Genomic DNA, 16,957 nt, shown 5'->3' with positions numbered 1-16,957 from the left:
TTTCTAAGGAGCACAAACTGCAACAAAAATTTGTTTTTTTGCTGTACTACTCGTATTATTTTTCAAAGATATTTAATTTTTCTAAATTATTTTCTGCCACCATCTTCTGCACGCCAAAGCTTTTTTATTTTTCTGGCTACACAATTGTGCGAGAGCTCATTTTTTATGGGATGATTTGTAGTTTGCGTTGGTATGATCTTAGAATACATATGACTTTTAAATCACTTTTTATTGCATTTTTTCTTGGAGACAGAGTGACCAAAAAAGTGCATTTCCAGCGTTCTTTTTTTTCTTTCTGATGACATTCATCATACAGGGTAAATAATGCATTACTTTTTTTATTGCATCAGACTTTTACGAATGCAGTTATACCAAATCTGTATTTTTTTTATTATTATTTATATTCTTTTATTTCAAATATGGCAAAAGTGTTTTTTTAACTTTTATAACTTTTTTAAAAATAATTAGTAAAACTTTATTGTTCTTATTTTTGCTTTCTTTTTAAGTCCCGACAGGGGACTACAAAATGTGATGCTTTGATCTCTCCTGCAGTATGACGTAATGCCACAGCATTACATCATACTGCAATCTGACAGGCAGTCTATCAAGCCTTCCCACAGGGATAGGCATTCTGCCATTACAGCTCTGCGGCTTTTCAGAAGGTCCCTGGCTGCCATGATACCTGCATGGCTTCCTGCAATCTCTTCGCGAGGGTAGCGGAGGGTAGATCAACAACACTTATAAAGTTATTAATGACTATAACATATAATATTGTATCACACAAGAAAGGTGTTCAGGCCCCTCTTGAACTCTTTCATTGAATTTGCCATCATGTTTCTATGTTGGTGTAGAAACCTATTTGCCTTGGCAGCCACTGCCTGACACTGTTTGTTCCAGGTTAATCTTTCAGTTAACTAGAATCCCCAAGTCCCTTTACATGTGTTACCCAGTGGTTTCCCATTTAGTGTGTAATGGTGATATGTTCATTACCTTACATTTATCAGTGTTCAACCTCATTTGCCACTTTTCTACCCAAGCCCCCTGTGGTGGCCCAAAACAATAGGACCCCTCCATAATAGTGTGTATGCATTTGTCTTCTGTTTTTTTCAGTGCCTTCTGTGTTGCATGAATGATGTGTATTGCATAGTTGCATCACTGAGTTAACTGTCTGGTATGTGAGCTGATTGTCTGGAAAATGTATCTGTTTGTTGGTAATGTGACCTTGTGATATATATGTGGATGCAAGGTGCATGAGTGAGAGTTTCTGTGTTCTGTTCTGGAGAGTGCAGTTGAGTTCTGTTCTAGACCTGCAAGAGGACCACACAGGCATCTTCGACCTGTGTAGCCCAGAATGGAAGAGGCTGAAAGGAATCTACAGCCTTCCCTGGGCTTGCTGTACCCAGGGGATGTGAAAGTACCCCTTCAACACTAGAAGAGAGAGAATATGAGGAATCGCCATGCAGCGCACCTTTTTCGCTAAATGTGAGTGTTGACCAGCAGAGAGTGGAAGAGAAGAAAGAGTGTTGCCAGGATCAGGACCCACAGATAACAGGACTGTAGTTTCTCCTGTTCACCCATGAATCCTCCGGGATCAAGACCCACAGATAACAGGACTGTGGTTTCTCCCGTTCACCTGTAAATCCTCCCTGTCGCACCACTTTGAAGTTTGCACTGTGTTTTCCTGCTGGCATGTATTTTCAAGTTGTTTCAAGTAAACGAGCTTCCCCGACTATTCCCAGTTTGGCTCAGAAAGTTAAATCCCTGTGTGTACTCTTTATTACCAACAACTGGATTCACCGTAGAGAATGGAACGATGGCATCATGCGGGACACAAAATGACTAAGGTAATCTAGCATTGGGTTCCCCAGTTAAATAGCCTGCCCGCGGCTCCTTGGTTGTGTTACTAGTTATCGTCCGGGTGGGACACGGTAGAGCCACTGTGACAGGGCCCAAACTCTTCCCTGCTGTTTCCTAGGCTGGGACCCGCTCTTCAGACGCTGCACCCCAATTTATCTTGGTCCTCTTGCAACTGCCTTGTGTCCTCTCTTGTGATGATTTCTTTACATAGTTTTGTATTATCTGCAAATATTGCTATTTTACTGTGTAATCCTTCTGCTAGGTCATAAATAAATATATTAAAAAGAATAGGGCCCAAAACCGATAGGATAGGTTATCAATCCTGGCCGATCAGCTGAACAGGCACCCGCTGTCAGCACCGCCAAACACCAGGGTCAGAGTGGAAGTTGACGCTTTGACCCCTGTGCGGTCACTGGCACTTGTAACTACAGGCACAGCTCCAATTGATTTCAATCAGATCTCAGCAGTCAGAGTAATGGATTCTGGTCTGACCCATTTATGTAGCAGTGCTGACAGCAGGTGCCTGCTCAGCTGATTGACTGGGATTCCAAGTGCCAGAATCTTGTCAATCAAAAACTATTGATGACCTTTCCTGAGGATAGATCATCAATGGTATTTTGCCTCGAAAACCGTGTTAGCACCTGAAGTACCCAGGGTTTGAGCAGTTAGGGTTAGTTAGTCGTTATTTGCCTAAAGAATAGTTCTGGCTAAGTATGGTGAGTTGGTGGATGGACTTTTTCCAAAAATGTTATGCAACTTTTAAATATTTTACCCTGTGGAGTGAGGCATTGTAGTTTATAGTTTATGTTTAGTTAAGTTTCATTTTTGCTGTAACTGCCTCTGCCTCCTTCTGTCACCACCTACATCTTTCATGCACCCATTATCCATGCTCTTCTACTTCTTCAGTTTGAAGTTTGCAATCATTTGTATGTATGTAGCATGTTCCTGATCTATTACGAGGCTAGTTGGAAGAAAATCCAAATATAGTGTTCTGAGCTATTAGGGACTATTTAGAGCTGGTTTCTGGGCATACTGTATGTACTTTTTCCATAAAGCACCTGGAAGCCTTCAATGTGTATTTTGTACTGTTGGAAAGTTACAGCTATTCATTATCACCACATGATAATTCTTACCAACAAGGAGAACATTTCTGTAGGTTTATGTTTAGTTTTCGGTTTCTTAAAGTACCAGTTAAACATAATGTACAATGCATTCATATTTCTAGCTGAAATTGTTATTGTCTCCAAGACAACTCCAAGACTGTAAGAAATAAATATTTATGTTGTCTCCTGCCTTTGAACTGTAGACTTTACATTTCTAGAAATCTCATAATGAGCTCTGCTAAAAGTATTTACTAATATTGTTTGTAACTTATTGCCTTTTTTCACATATTTGCAAGATTGAGGGCAACTAATGTGGCTATTCATTTCACTTATTTCCACTGCTCATCACTGCTGGTTATACACAAAGCTATTTTTGGCCATTTAGATATTTCAAAAATATGCATTGGTTGTATACTTGGAATAGAAGTGTAGTGGTTATCTGTTGGAATGGTTTACTAATAGAGATGAGTGAACCTACTCGTTTCGAGTAATTACTCGATCGAGCACCGCGATTTTCGAGTACTTCAGTACTCGGGTGCAAAGATTCGGGGGGGCCGGGGGGCGGGGGGAGGCGTGGCGGCACGGGGGGGTAGCAGCGGGGAACACTGGGGAGCCCTCTCTCTCTCCCTCTCCCCCCCACTCCCCGCTGCAACCCCCCACTCACCCAAGGCGCCCCCCGAATCTTTTCGCCCGAGTACGGAAGTACTCGAAAATCGCGGCGCTCAGGCGAAAAAGGGGCGTGGCCGAGTAGGCTCGCTCATCTCTATTTAGTAACTTGTTTGTAACATATTTTATCCAATGTTTAATTGGGATTCTCTTTGAAGCCTTAAGAATCAAGTTGGTTCTGATCTTAACCTTTAACCCCTTGAGTGGCGGGTTTCCTACCACCCTGTCGTGCCCACCAGGGCAGGTTTTTTAAAATGGTCTAATCATTGAATTTCAACAAATTTTGCAGTTGCGTCTCAAGAGCCATAACTTTTTCATTTTTCCATTGACATGGCTATATAAGGGCTTGTTTTTTGTGGGACAAGTTGTGATTTTTTAAACAGGGGGGAGGAAAAAAAGAAATGGGGAAAAAGGAAAAAAAGGGGCCATGTCATTAAGGGGTTAAATAATGCATTAACTTCCTTCTCTGGGTCATTACGACGCATGGATACCACATGTGTGATTATATTTTTGATTTTTTACAAAGTAAAGGGAGACAAGTGTTTTTGTTATTTTTTTAATAATTTTTTAAATTTTTTTTTTCTTTTGTCCCTTTAGGGGACTTCCACAGGGACCCATCAGGACCCCCTGATCACATTCCGGGGGTCCGATGGTGACAGCCCTTTACATGCTGCAGTGACAGCCCTTTACATGCTGCAGTCACATAGACTGCAGCATGTAAAGGGTTAACACAGCGGAGATCGGAGGTTTTCTCTGATCTCTGCTGTAAGAGCTAGTACCTAGCTGTCCTCTGACAGCTAACAACCAGCTCTCCCTGCCACAGAGACCATCGGCTTGCTTCTGACAAGCCGATGGTCTCTATGGCAACCTGTAAACAAACCAGTGCAGGAGGTTGCCGGCACATCTGCAATATCTTCTGCTGGTTTTTCAAAGCCCTTGCTTTGTTCTCTCTGGGTCTGTGCAGGCAGAGCACACTGCTACAGCTTGTGGCATTGTGCTCTGCAGCTCCCATAGTGATACATAGCCCGGAAATCTTCCGGGCTATGTCTCTATGAGCAGTGGAGCTCGTCCCGGAAAATTTCCGGGCGTGCCACTCAAGGGGTTAACTGTGGATGTGGAGACTCATAGACCCCTCCCCATTCCAGTTTTCCGAGAGTCAGGTACTTCCCCGCTCCCCCCACGACCGAATGGCTACGTAGCTTTTGTTTTAGTTGCAAAAAGACTAGTACGAGAGGAGGTTGCATCGTCCGATACGTGAAATGTGTGTAGCACTCACCTAAAGTTCGGTCTCATTCTGTAAGACCCCACGTCCATGATTATCATCTAAAAAGTTTTTACATAGTGTTTTTGTTTGTTTTCTAAAGCAGTAGGCCGTGCAGTTCTGGCACTAAGCAATCATCCCAAAGTTCAATTGAACAGTCCGTAAGAAAAATATTATGAATAGATGATCCATCTTTTGAGGAAGAAGTGAATGCTCTCCTTTTAGCTTTGGGTCAATCAGCTATTGAAGAGAATGTTTGAGTTTATGGCATCTGAAGCAGAACTGGTACAACACCATGAAAGCGACCAAGATGAAGGTGCAGAAGAAAGTTGTGACATACCAAAAAAGGAGTAGATGAAGCTGATAAAAAAATGTGCAATTGACTTGAGTAGTCACTGAACGAGACGATGGCCCATGGTGGTGCTCTTTCAAGTTTTAGATTTGAGCAGCATGAATGATTGTACATTATATAGCTTATACCAAACTAAGGAAGTCGAGAGAGGAGATATCCTCGTAAAATTAGCCCGTTCACTTGTTCTAGCTCACATCCAAAGACGTGTAGTCAACACTAAATTGCTAAGAGAACTGAGGTTGACTATGACATACTTTTTGGGTGAAGATATGAAGATATGCCATCAGAAGGTATCCAGGCTCAAGAGGTTGGTCCAGGAAACTGAAAAACATGCAGACTTTGTCCACCAAAGCTGCACAGGAAGATTGCCTACAAATGTGTGGGGTGCAGCAAGCCTGTGTGCCTGCAGTGTTCTTGCCCCTTGTGCAATGACTGCCAAAATTTACCTGCCAGTCTAACTAATAATGACCTGTAAAAACACAGTTAATTAATTATAACATACTGGTGGATGATCCGCAGAATTTCCGCCATGTGGAAACATACCCTTTAAGTTACATAAGCATACCCTTATACTGCTGGGTCAGTGCGCGATAGTTGCACAATCACTTTTGTTATTTTTTTTATTAAGCAAGGTTAATGGCAAACTTACTGGATTAATTGTATAGGCATATTTCCAAAAAATAAAGTAAAACTGGATATCATATTTGAAGTCAGCACAGTAAGGTTAATGTAAGCCACCTATCTGCGTATCTGTTACAAAAAATGTGTTGCACGGTGTTATAATTCATTTCTACCAGAGGAAGGCAAAAAAACCTTAATGAGCCAGGAGCCAATTTCGCCCATTTTGGAGGGAAAAAATCCCGACACCTTAATGGCTGTCAGAATAATCCCTGGATCAAGGTTTGAAAGTTCCTACTTGATTCCAAGGCCTGGATCAACAACCCCGCTGGTTATTTAATGTCTATATCCTGTAATATCATAGGGTTTCAAAAAGACACCTAGTCCTATTTTAAACTCCTCTATGGATTTTGCCATCACCATGTTCTCAGGCAGAGAGTGCTGCAGTCTCACTGCTCTTAGGCTGGGTTCACACAGGGCGGATTTGCCGCGCGAAATCCGCCCGCAACCGCTAATTTCGGGATTAGCCAGCCATGTGGACGAGATTTCTCAGAAATCTAGTCCACACGGGACGGCCAATCCGCTGCAGTAAGTCCGGCTGAAACCGCGGCTGCGGTTCCAGATTTTGCAGCATGTCCATTCTTTTTTTCATTCCGCTGCGGCCACGCTCTTCTCTATGGGAGCGCCGGCCGCGGAAATCTCGCGGTTTTTGCTGCGGCCAAACCGCGAGATTTCCGGCGGGATTCCGTCTCGTGTGAACCCAGGCTTACAGTAAAAAAAAACCTCTTCTGTGTTAGTGATGAAACCTTCTTTCCTCTAAACATAGATGATGCCCTCTTGTTACTATCACAATCCTGGATATAAACAGATCATGGGAGAAATCCTTGTATTATCCCCTAATGTATTTATACATAGTTATCTAATCGCCCCTTAACTGTCTTATTTCCAGGGTAAATAATAATCCCAAATACCTCTCTGAGTATTTCAGTCCTCTCATTCTGTTAATTAATTTAGTTGCCCTTGTTGAGCCCCCTCAAGCCTTCAATATCTTTCCTGAGCACTGGTGTCCAGAACTGTACACAGTATTCCATGTGAGGCCTGAAAAGTGCCTTATAAAGTGGGAGAATAATGTTCTCATCCCTCACCCCATACCTCTTTTAACGCACCCTAAGACTGTATTGACTTTTGCAGCACCTGACGTGCAGGTCTTTTTTCATACTACTTTTTTCTAGTAGTACCCCATTTAGTATATATTGGTAAAATACGTTTCTCCTGCCCATGTACATGACCTTACATTTATCGATGTTGAACTTCATTTGCTGTTTTTCAACCTAAGCCCCTAGTTTATCTAGATCCATTTGCAGCCATATATTGTCCTCCATTCTATTAATTATCTTGTATAGTTTCATATCGTCTGCAGATATTGATATTTTACTGTGCAGTCCCTCTATCGGGAAATTAATAAACATATTGAACAGAATGGGGCCTAATACTGAACCCCAGTGACACTCCACTAGCAACAGTGGCCCAATCAGAGAACAAACCATTTATTACTACCCTCTGCTTTCTAGGGCCGCCTGCAGATGGGACGGTTCAGATCCTACTGCGAGAATCCTCGAAGCGGGATGCGGTCTCGTGCCCCAGCAGAGGCCTGCGGCTTATCCGCTCCTGGCGTCTTCATTCTCTGCTATGTGCTGGCTGCCGGCTAGCCGGCGCATGCGCAGAGAGGAGCCGGCCCATCACCACTGACATTTTGTGAGGGCCTCTGCGAGAACCGCACAGAAATAGAACATGCCGTGATTTGTTTTCCATCTGTATTTTCACGCGGACAAATCACGGCCGTCTGCCTAGGATTGCCTTATCTAATGCAATCCTATGCAGGTGGGCACGGGCAGAAATTCTGGGGGAAATTTCCGCCCGTGTGCAGGGTGCCTATGTCTGAGACAGTTCTTTACCCAGCTATATGGTTTTTGCCTAGACCGAGCTGTCTCATTTTATATATCAACCTAATATGCAGCACGATGTCAAATGCTTTAGAAAAATCCAGATATACAAGATCAGGGCTCAGTCACACGAGCGGAGATCCGCGCGTATTTCCGCATTAAAAAAACGCACCACGGGAGAAGACGAAAATCCGCACCTACCAAAGAAAGAACATATGGCTAGCAATGGACGTGGTCATGCGGATTTTTCCCACACACGGCGCATTTTTTTTTCTGAGTGGAAATACGTGCGGATCTCCACTCGTGTGACTGAGCCCTCAATAGACTTTTCCAGGTCCAGACTAGAACTTACTTCATTGTAGAAGCTGATCAAATTGGTCTGACATGATCGACCCCTCATTAACCCATGCTGATGAGGAGTTATACCATTGTTCCTTGAGGTATTCTCAGAAACCCTTCGAATATTTTTCCAATTATTGAAATGAGACTAACCAGCTTGTAGTTACCAGGCTCCCTTCTTGGTCCCTTTTTGTATATTGGAACTACATTGACAATATGCCAATCCAGTGGTATGACCCTGGTCTCAAGGAGTCCCTAAATATAAGTAATAGTGGTCTATCCCTCAGTTTCCTTAAGACCCTTGGGTGTATTCCATATGGGCCCGGCAATTTGTCGATTTTAATCTTTTTTAACCAACTCTGCACTTTCTCCTGTGTTACACAGGTGATACTTAGTGAGGGGTTCATTTTAGGCCATTGCATCTTGTGGGAAGTTTCTATTTCCTTTGTGAATACACTTGAGAAAAAAAACCTATTTAATAGATTGGCCTTCCACTTATCATCTTCTATGGTTTCTCCTGCATTATTTTTTAAAGGGTCAGTGCATTCAGTGCAAATTCTTTTATCATTTATATAATTGAAAAATAGTTTGGGGTTATTTTTGCTCTCTTTGGCAATCAGTCTCTTTGCCTCCTCCTTGGCAGTTTTGATCTTTTTCTTACATCATTTGTTTGTTTTTTTTCCCTGTATGTTTCTAGTGCCTCTTCAATACCTTCTTCTTTTAATAGCCCTCCCTCTAGTTGGCTCCTGCACAAGTTGGATAAGGTAGTTATCTTTAATTGTTCTCAAAAACTTATTGCCCTTCTGAGATTAGTTTAAACACTCCTCCAGCCTTCCAGCCATCTTCTCCCCAAGCAAAGTTGCACCTTCCACATTAAATGCAGCCCATCCCTACAGTGGAGCCTGTAGTCAACAGCAAAGTCACCAACTTGTTTACCTCCCTAATCTCCCACTGCCTTTTTGGTGTGGCTCATGGCACAGGTAGTATTTCCGAGAAAACTACCTTGGAGGTCCTTGCCCTGAGCCTAGATCCTAGGTCACTAAAATCATTTTTGAGGGTCCTCCATCAACCTATAACTTTGTTATTGGTGCCAATGTGTACCATGACTCATGGATCCTCACCAGCTCCTACCTGTAATCCGTCAACCCAATCCACAATGTGTCAAACTTGAGTGCCAGGAAGACAGCACACCAATTGATGATCCAGGTTTTTGCCCTGTCTGTCCCCCTTATAATTGAGTCTCCCACCACTAGAACCTGTCTATCCTGCCCTGTACTCCCATTCCCCTTCTTACTGGAGCAGTCATCTCCCTGGTGTTCACAGTGCATGTCATGCAGCAGTGCTAACCCTGTAATGGCATCCCCCTGATCTGCCAACTTCGCAAAGTTGTTGGGGCTTGTCAGTTGAGGATTAGCCTCACTGGTTCCCTTCCCTCTACCCCTTCTCACTGTCACCTAGCTAGCTGCCTGCTCATTCTGCTCTCCCAAACTACCATCCACCCCCAAATATGCCCAAGCGAGTGCCTGTTCAGTGAGCTGCAAACTCCTTTCCATATTGTCAATGTATTTCAATCTTGCCAGTTGCTCATTTAGATTCAGGATCTGGGCTTCCAAACGTGCAACTTGCATGCATCTTGCACAACAGTATGCACCCTAGATCAAGTACCGCATACATTGTACAAGTAGCACACTGGACGGCATTGCCAAGCATGGAACACATTCTAGTGGAGAGCTACAAATTTACTTACAGATATAACGAAAAACAACTAGATCACACTCCTCACTTGCTTCCGCCCATTCGTGACCACTCACGTGCTGCTGCCTATTCGTAACCACTTATGTGCCGCTGCCCGTTAACAACCACTCACGTGCCTCCACCGTTCACACCCTAATTAGTTTTTTTAATCTCTCCCACTGCCAGCTCAGTCTTAGTCACATTGATTTGCCTTACTTACACCGACTCACTTACACACACTAATGTACACCCACTCACACACAAAATATACTTTCAGCCCTAGTCAGCAGCAGTCTTCATCCTCACAGCTGCTCTTCAGCCTGGTTGGGCTGCGGATGACATCACCCTCCAGGAGCAGGCTCAGTTTTGGGACCTCTTTCTCACCGCCAAGCGTACTCTTTGGCCGCTTGTTACTCCGGGAGCTGCTCCTCCTCTCCCTGCTGGATGGATACTCCAGCAGCTTTCCTCCAGTGGCTCTCCTGGTTCTTTTAGCGGCTTGCAGCTCTGGTGCCACTGTGATGTTCCTCTGCTTCTGTTTCCTGCTCCACAGATTTCTGCTTAATGTTACTTCTGGTACATCAATGCTCCTTAACAGGTAGTGGAAGTTCCTGCACCATGTAAAAGGACCTTTACACATGTGGTATAAATGATACGTTAATTGTATTCTGTGGGTTAGTATTATTACAGTGATAATAAATGTATATAATATTTTATATTTTGCAATATTAAATACTATATACATTTTATATTCCATGACATTTTCCATCAACATTGATTTTTGAGGGTCTGTTTATTTTTTTGTGAGACAAGTTGTATTTGTTTTCCACAATTGTTTTGTCTAGTGGCATTCACTATGCAGTATAAATGACTTGGTAACTTTATTCTATGGGTCGATAAAAATACTGTGAAATCAAACTTAAGTAGTTTCTTTGTCTCTGTAGTTGAATTCAAAGACCCATTATTCCCTCAAAGCAACTATATAATGTTTGGGGGTTTGTTTTTTTTTTTTTTTGCAGCACATGCGCGAAAAATGGGATTTAATTCTCTTAGGGCTCAGTCAGACGAGCGTGTGTTTTGCGCATGCATAATGCACACTTTTAAAATAACCAATGGGTTGGTATAGAAGTATTCATATGCGCGGAATAAGCAGCGCAAAACAGCGCGCACCTAAAAAAGATAAGACATAGGTGCACGTTTTGCCGGAGTTTCCATTGACTCCTATTAGAGCAGGAGTTAATGGAAACTCCTGCGGTGCCAATAGCTGCCACGCTGCTTACAGCAGGGCATATAAAAGGTGCTTCGGGCCTGAAGTACCTTTTAAATGTTCCGCTGTTAACCCCTTAGTCCCCGCAGGGCTGAGGGGCCTCCCCAAGGGTTCCATTAATCCTCGTGGGGAGTTCCCTCAGCAATGAACACTGTGATAGCACTGTCATAGTGTTCTTTGATGAGGGGACTGCAGCGGGGACGGAAGACTCCTCTACTATAGCTGTCACAGCTGTGGCAGATGACCGCGATACTATCCCATTGCTTTCAATGGGGCCAGCGCTGCTGCTCCATTGAAAGCAATGAGAGGAAAGCAACCCCTGCATAGTTCTTCGGGGAAGGGCTTGAAATATAAGCCCTTCCCTGGAATTCATCTCTAGCTGCTGTAAAAAAAAAAAAATATATAAGCCTTTCCCTGAAAATAAGCCCTCGCAGCTGGCAAAAAAAAATTATACATCACCTAGCAGTGCCTTCGGGGCCAGAAATCCCTGGCCAGAAGAAATGATACAGAAAAGTGCCAGGGAGAAGACATGTGGAAGCCATAACAGCGCAGATAGGTGATGCATTTCCTTTTTTTTTTGCCAGCAGCTAGGGCTTATTTTCAGGGAGGGGCTTATATTTCAAGCCCTTCCCTGAAAATCCCTGCAGGGTTGCCTTCATCCCATTGCTTTCAATGGAGCGGTAGCAGCGCCAGCCCCATTGTTTCAATGCTGTCCCAGTGTTCAGTGATGAGGGGAACTTTGTGAAACAGCTGCTTCAGTAAACAGGCAAAGTTTCATGTGCTTCGCATATGCAACTTTGCCCATTCACAAGTTTTCAGCTTATGCAAGGAGCGCATTTTTTTCACGCACATGGGCGCGCAAAAAGATACGCTCGTCTGACCGCTACCTAAGGGCGACTATCCACTGGAGGTTTTTTTTTCTGCTGTGAATTTGCTGCTATTTTTTCTTCCAGTTGTCAATGGGACTTCCTAATGTTAAAACCGCAACGTGACGCAGCGCGGCGCAATGCAACTTTGCGTTTTTAACATTAGAAAGTCCCATTGACAATTGGGAGAAAAAATAGCAGCAAATTCGCAGCGGAAAAAACAGTAGTGGGTAGTCACCCTAAGGCCTCATTCACACGGGTGCCCGTATATGGGTGCCGATGCGCCCGTGTGACTGAGGCCTAAGACAGTATTTCACAGCCTATATACATAAAATTCACATGTGAAAGCATAATGGCTCCTCTCTCAGCTTAACATTATCTCTGAAAGAATTGTTTTATTCCAGTATTTTGTGCTGGATCGGCGACGAACCCTCTAGATGTAGGTTCCAATGCAGATGTGAAACCACCCTAACATAAAGCAATACAAACAAGCAACAAAGAGCACAAAGCATTTACAATGTAAAAATACATATCCCATATCAACCCACCTGTCATCTTTTGTTTTTATCAGCCTTGTATTACTATTAATTCTAACTATCTGTCCTAGATGTCCTTCCTTGTCTTGTAAAATGTAATCCTGTAAGGACAAATGGAACAATTCTTTTGCTTTTCTTTTCCACCTGCAGTTTATTCAGGTGTTTGATATTTCAAATGCAACTTAGCTCCACATTCTAGAATTTCTCTTGCCAGAAACATGCACATTTTAATGACATTGTGTTAATACTGTTTCTCGAGAGAACCATCATGCTTTCCCCGAAGAATAGATCAGTAGCTTTTCCTATAATCCTCCTTTTTCTTTTTATTTGTAAAACAAGGTTCACATTTAGTAAATCCTTCTACAATTGTAGGTGTGACAAGAATAGAAAGAATAGCAAAAGTCATTTCAGTTATGCCTACCTACATATAGCAGAAAAAAAAATTAAGGCATGTTGAAAATTCCTTACTCCTACCTCACCATAATCATAGGTTTCCAGAAGAACAATGTTGGTAATGCTTAAAAATAAAGCATGTTTGGCACAAACACATTTGTAATTAGGTAGAGTCAGCAGGGAGTGGTTGTTCTTCTGAAGTCCCATTAACATATACTGTATGCAAAAGGATTATGTGGAGAATAGAAACATGTGGGTATGAAGATATTTGCTACAGAGGAATCACATTTAGCTTTGAAGTCTTGCAATGGCAAAATTGATATATTTCATTTTATAAATCTCTGCAAATAGAATTCATACAGCAAAGCAGATCTGGGGAAATGTAAAAGTATCGCTGGTGTGTACTATCAAGTACAGATGTAGACAGCATTATTCCCACTTTTTCCTGCCTAAACCCCCAAGATTAAATCTCAATGGCAAAATAGGAATGTTGGTAAGCAAAGTAAAAGAAAACTTTTCATCCTTCTTTGCCTTTTGTATTACAGAAATGTGTTTTAATTAGGTGAAAACAATTCAAGCACAAGGGTGGCTTCACACGAGCGTACGTACAGGCAGAATACGCAAAGAATTGAACCCATTGAACTCATCTATCTATTTTTGCGCATGCAGCATGCTCTATTCTTGTGTACATTTGTGCACCAAAGGTCCCTACAGAAGTCTATAAGAGGGGCGCAAATGTGCCACACACTGCGCAGTTCCATGAAAAAAAAAAAAATAAGGGAGATGGAATAATACCTCCACAGTGCCTCCTATTGGAAGGCAGCATTCCTTCAAGCAAAAGTCAGATTCCATCTCCCTTATTTGCATATTAGCCAGAGGAGCATGAATGGCCTTGCAAGTCTCCTCACTCAACATCTAGGTGCTCTCCCTAATGAGAAAAGATAGTGTTTCTGACCCCCATGAAAAAATAGAACACATCTGCACCTCATTAGGCTGAATAGGCTTTTAAATCATTGCGTGGTAATGTCCCGTGCACAAAAAGACCTGCACTGCATATGCAAAATGTACAGTAAAATGCTTCGATACATGTGCAAATCGAACTCATTCGTAGTACAAATCTGTTGCACTGAAGCATGCACAATTACACATATGCTTGTATGAAGGCGCCTCAGGAAGCAAGATACCATTGATTCGCCGAAACAAGGCAGGGGTGTTGTGGATGAAATTAGTTTCGGACTACACACCAAGTTCTCTTGCCCATTGCTTCTCTAAAATGTGAATCACCCTAATGTGCTGAAAATCTTGAACATACAATAGTAAATACATTCTACATCTCTAGTATGAGTACAAAAACTATATCCACACCTTCTTATTTTTCCACTTACTCTGAAAGTCAACCTGCTCTAACTTTTACTGCACTAAGGATGCTTCTACACATGTCAGAATTACTCTGCATTAAGCACTCAGATCCGCACCTTAATCCATCGGTGTGAATTCCACACCCAAAACTGCAAGTCTCACTGTGTAAATAATTATCTGCATGTGTAAATGGACAGAATTTGAAAGCAAACAACTTCTTTGCTCATTTCCTTATTGCAATGATCAATTGTGTGTAAAAGGGAACAGTGCCTTTTTCCAACTCACAATAGCCCCCCTCCACTTACATAAATTTGTGTATCAAGTTACACAGATTTGTTTATTGTTTATTTGCTTCCTAACTGCCAAATTACGCAACTTGTAAGAGCGCCAGAAACTGCTAGATGGTAAGCCACTCGAGAAGAGCACAGTGACACACCAAGGTTTGAACTTGAACAACAGTTCACTCAGGTTGAGGCAACGAGCATATGTTTGAGCCCCTCGCACAACATAATGCCGCTTATTTAGTCACAGTGATCACAAGTCCTTTGGTAGAGTTGGATGCAGCGTTATAGTAACAAGTCCACTTGATTCCAATGGGAGTGACCGCTCTGTCTCGTTAATGCAGATAAGACAGTGCTGTTTTACTTTAGCCCACAGGGTAGTAAGGAGGTGCATAGGGTCTAGCATGCACAGTGAGTTCCCCTTACTTGTGTCTGCTGCAGTCCTCCCGAAAGATGTTCAGGGATTGCACCGGGTTGAGATAGAGCATCCACACTCTAGAAACTCTCTTTCTAAAACTATTACAGAATATATGGTATTAACGTAACAGGGTCTCTTAACAGATAAACATAGCCGGTGTAACACAGGCACTCCCTTACAACAGCACTAGACTACTGGTTATGCTGGAAAGCTCCTTGCTAAGCCTATCGACTTTTTCCTAGCTAGATTAATGTGTTTTTGCTTTAGTCTAGCTCATACCATTGAATTGTGTTACTCCTGGACAACTGCTACTATCTGCGTACCAGCCATTGGCTAAATATGGATGAAACTTCTGTCTTCTACCAACATTGCTGTGTATATCTGTGCACTGAATTCTGGCTAATATTTACCACCTGTTATCTAGACATCACTATCAACATCATCAATATCAACTTTAAAAGAACAGTATTTGTGAATAACGTGTGTCAAAAGGCACATATCACTATGCACAATATCACAGGGTATATCTGACATGACATTAGTCAGTTACTTCACTGGTGGTGACAGCGCAAGGATTTGGTTTGCTGGAAGAAAGTACTTATGTGCTTTGATGGTCATCCTCGGGGAACCTCCTTATATGCTTTCTAAAGAGTCTTCATTTAAAATGTTCTACCAAATTGTGGCCACAACATCTGTACATGGTTGTTTGTACTATTGCTTCTGATATGGATCAAACAGCACACTGCTCCTGGTTGTTGACTGCTTTCTCTTCTCTACCTCTTCCTACTCTCACAGTAGTCCAGTGTTATAGATCTGAAGGGAAAAGAAGGTTGTAAATTGTAGGTAAGACTAAGAAATGGTGGAAAGCATCCAAGTCTTCAAGGAGGGCAGATTACACGGATTGTACTGTACTCGTGGTAGATAGGTAGGAAAATACACATGTCAGCCTGCAGGGAGGGATATCACACAGGCTGTGTATCAGTGTAGGGAGAGAAAGAGAGAGGAGACAGAACTCTGCAGGGGGATGGAGGGATCACATACTACTCAGTATCAGTGTCTATCAGTACAATGGATAAGAAATCGATTATGAAAGATGAGAAGAAAAAAAGGGGAGTGGAACATGTACCTGGGGGCTCAAAGTCTGTAAACCAGTGTATAGGTTTAGGAGTTACTCTCTCTCTCTCTTCTCCCTTTTAATATTAAGGGAGTGAAAAATGCTCAATTTTTGATTCAAAAAGGTTATCAGGACAGCGCCACTGCCAGTAGATGTGAGATAGTGTTGTTGGAGACGAATGTGCAGAAAAGGACCTACTTGGCATAAACGGCACAACCTGGAAGTGTTAGCCATTACGCCTCAGGTCCAAGTATGCGAAGAATGTACCGATGGTGGAAAAGACACCTTGACCTCCTCTCCTGAGTAAATATCACTTCAATTTAACATTAATGGCGAATTTGTATACTTAGCGCAGGAGATTTATTCTTTAACCACTTTTTTCAATTTTTGATTAGTATGAAAGGTTCGGCCAGCCCATGAAACATCATACCTTTTCAGGAGGACGTGTAAATACATCAAGTGAATGTAAGAAAAAATAAGTTAAAGGCGTAACCCCAATCCCCTTTTTTTCCTTCCTTAGTTGTCCAGAAAAAAGACTGACTAATGTTTGCTGCGCGGGGCAGTCAGGAAGTTCGGAGTAATGCACTTATGATCTGGGACACAGGCCTTGGATCTAAGTGCCTACCGACACCCCAGATGCAGATGCTCCTCTCTTATGCTTTCCAAGTATATGTTATCTATTTAGAGTGGTCAAGTTACAATAATTTCAAGTTAACCCCCTACAATTTTGGCCTGAAGGACCACAGGAATCTTTTTAAATTATCTTTGCCCTACATCATTCTGTAATGCAATTCATAATTTAAATTAGTTTGTTTTCATAATTTAAATTATTTTGTTTTGAAAAATGTAGCCC

Source organism: Eleutherodactylus coqui, chromosome 7 (assembly GCF_035609145.1).
Source record: "Eleutherodactylus coqui strain aEleCoq1 chromosome 7, aEleCoq1.hap1, whole genome shotgun sequence".
Classification (NCBI taxonomy): domain Eukaryota; kingdom Metazoa; phylum Chordata; class Amphibia; order Anura; family Eleutherodactylidae; genus Eleutherodactylus; species Eleutherodactylus coqui.
The sequence above is the reverse complement of the archived record's forward strand: the minus strand, read 5'-3'. Positions refer to the sequence as shown.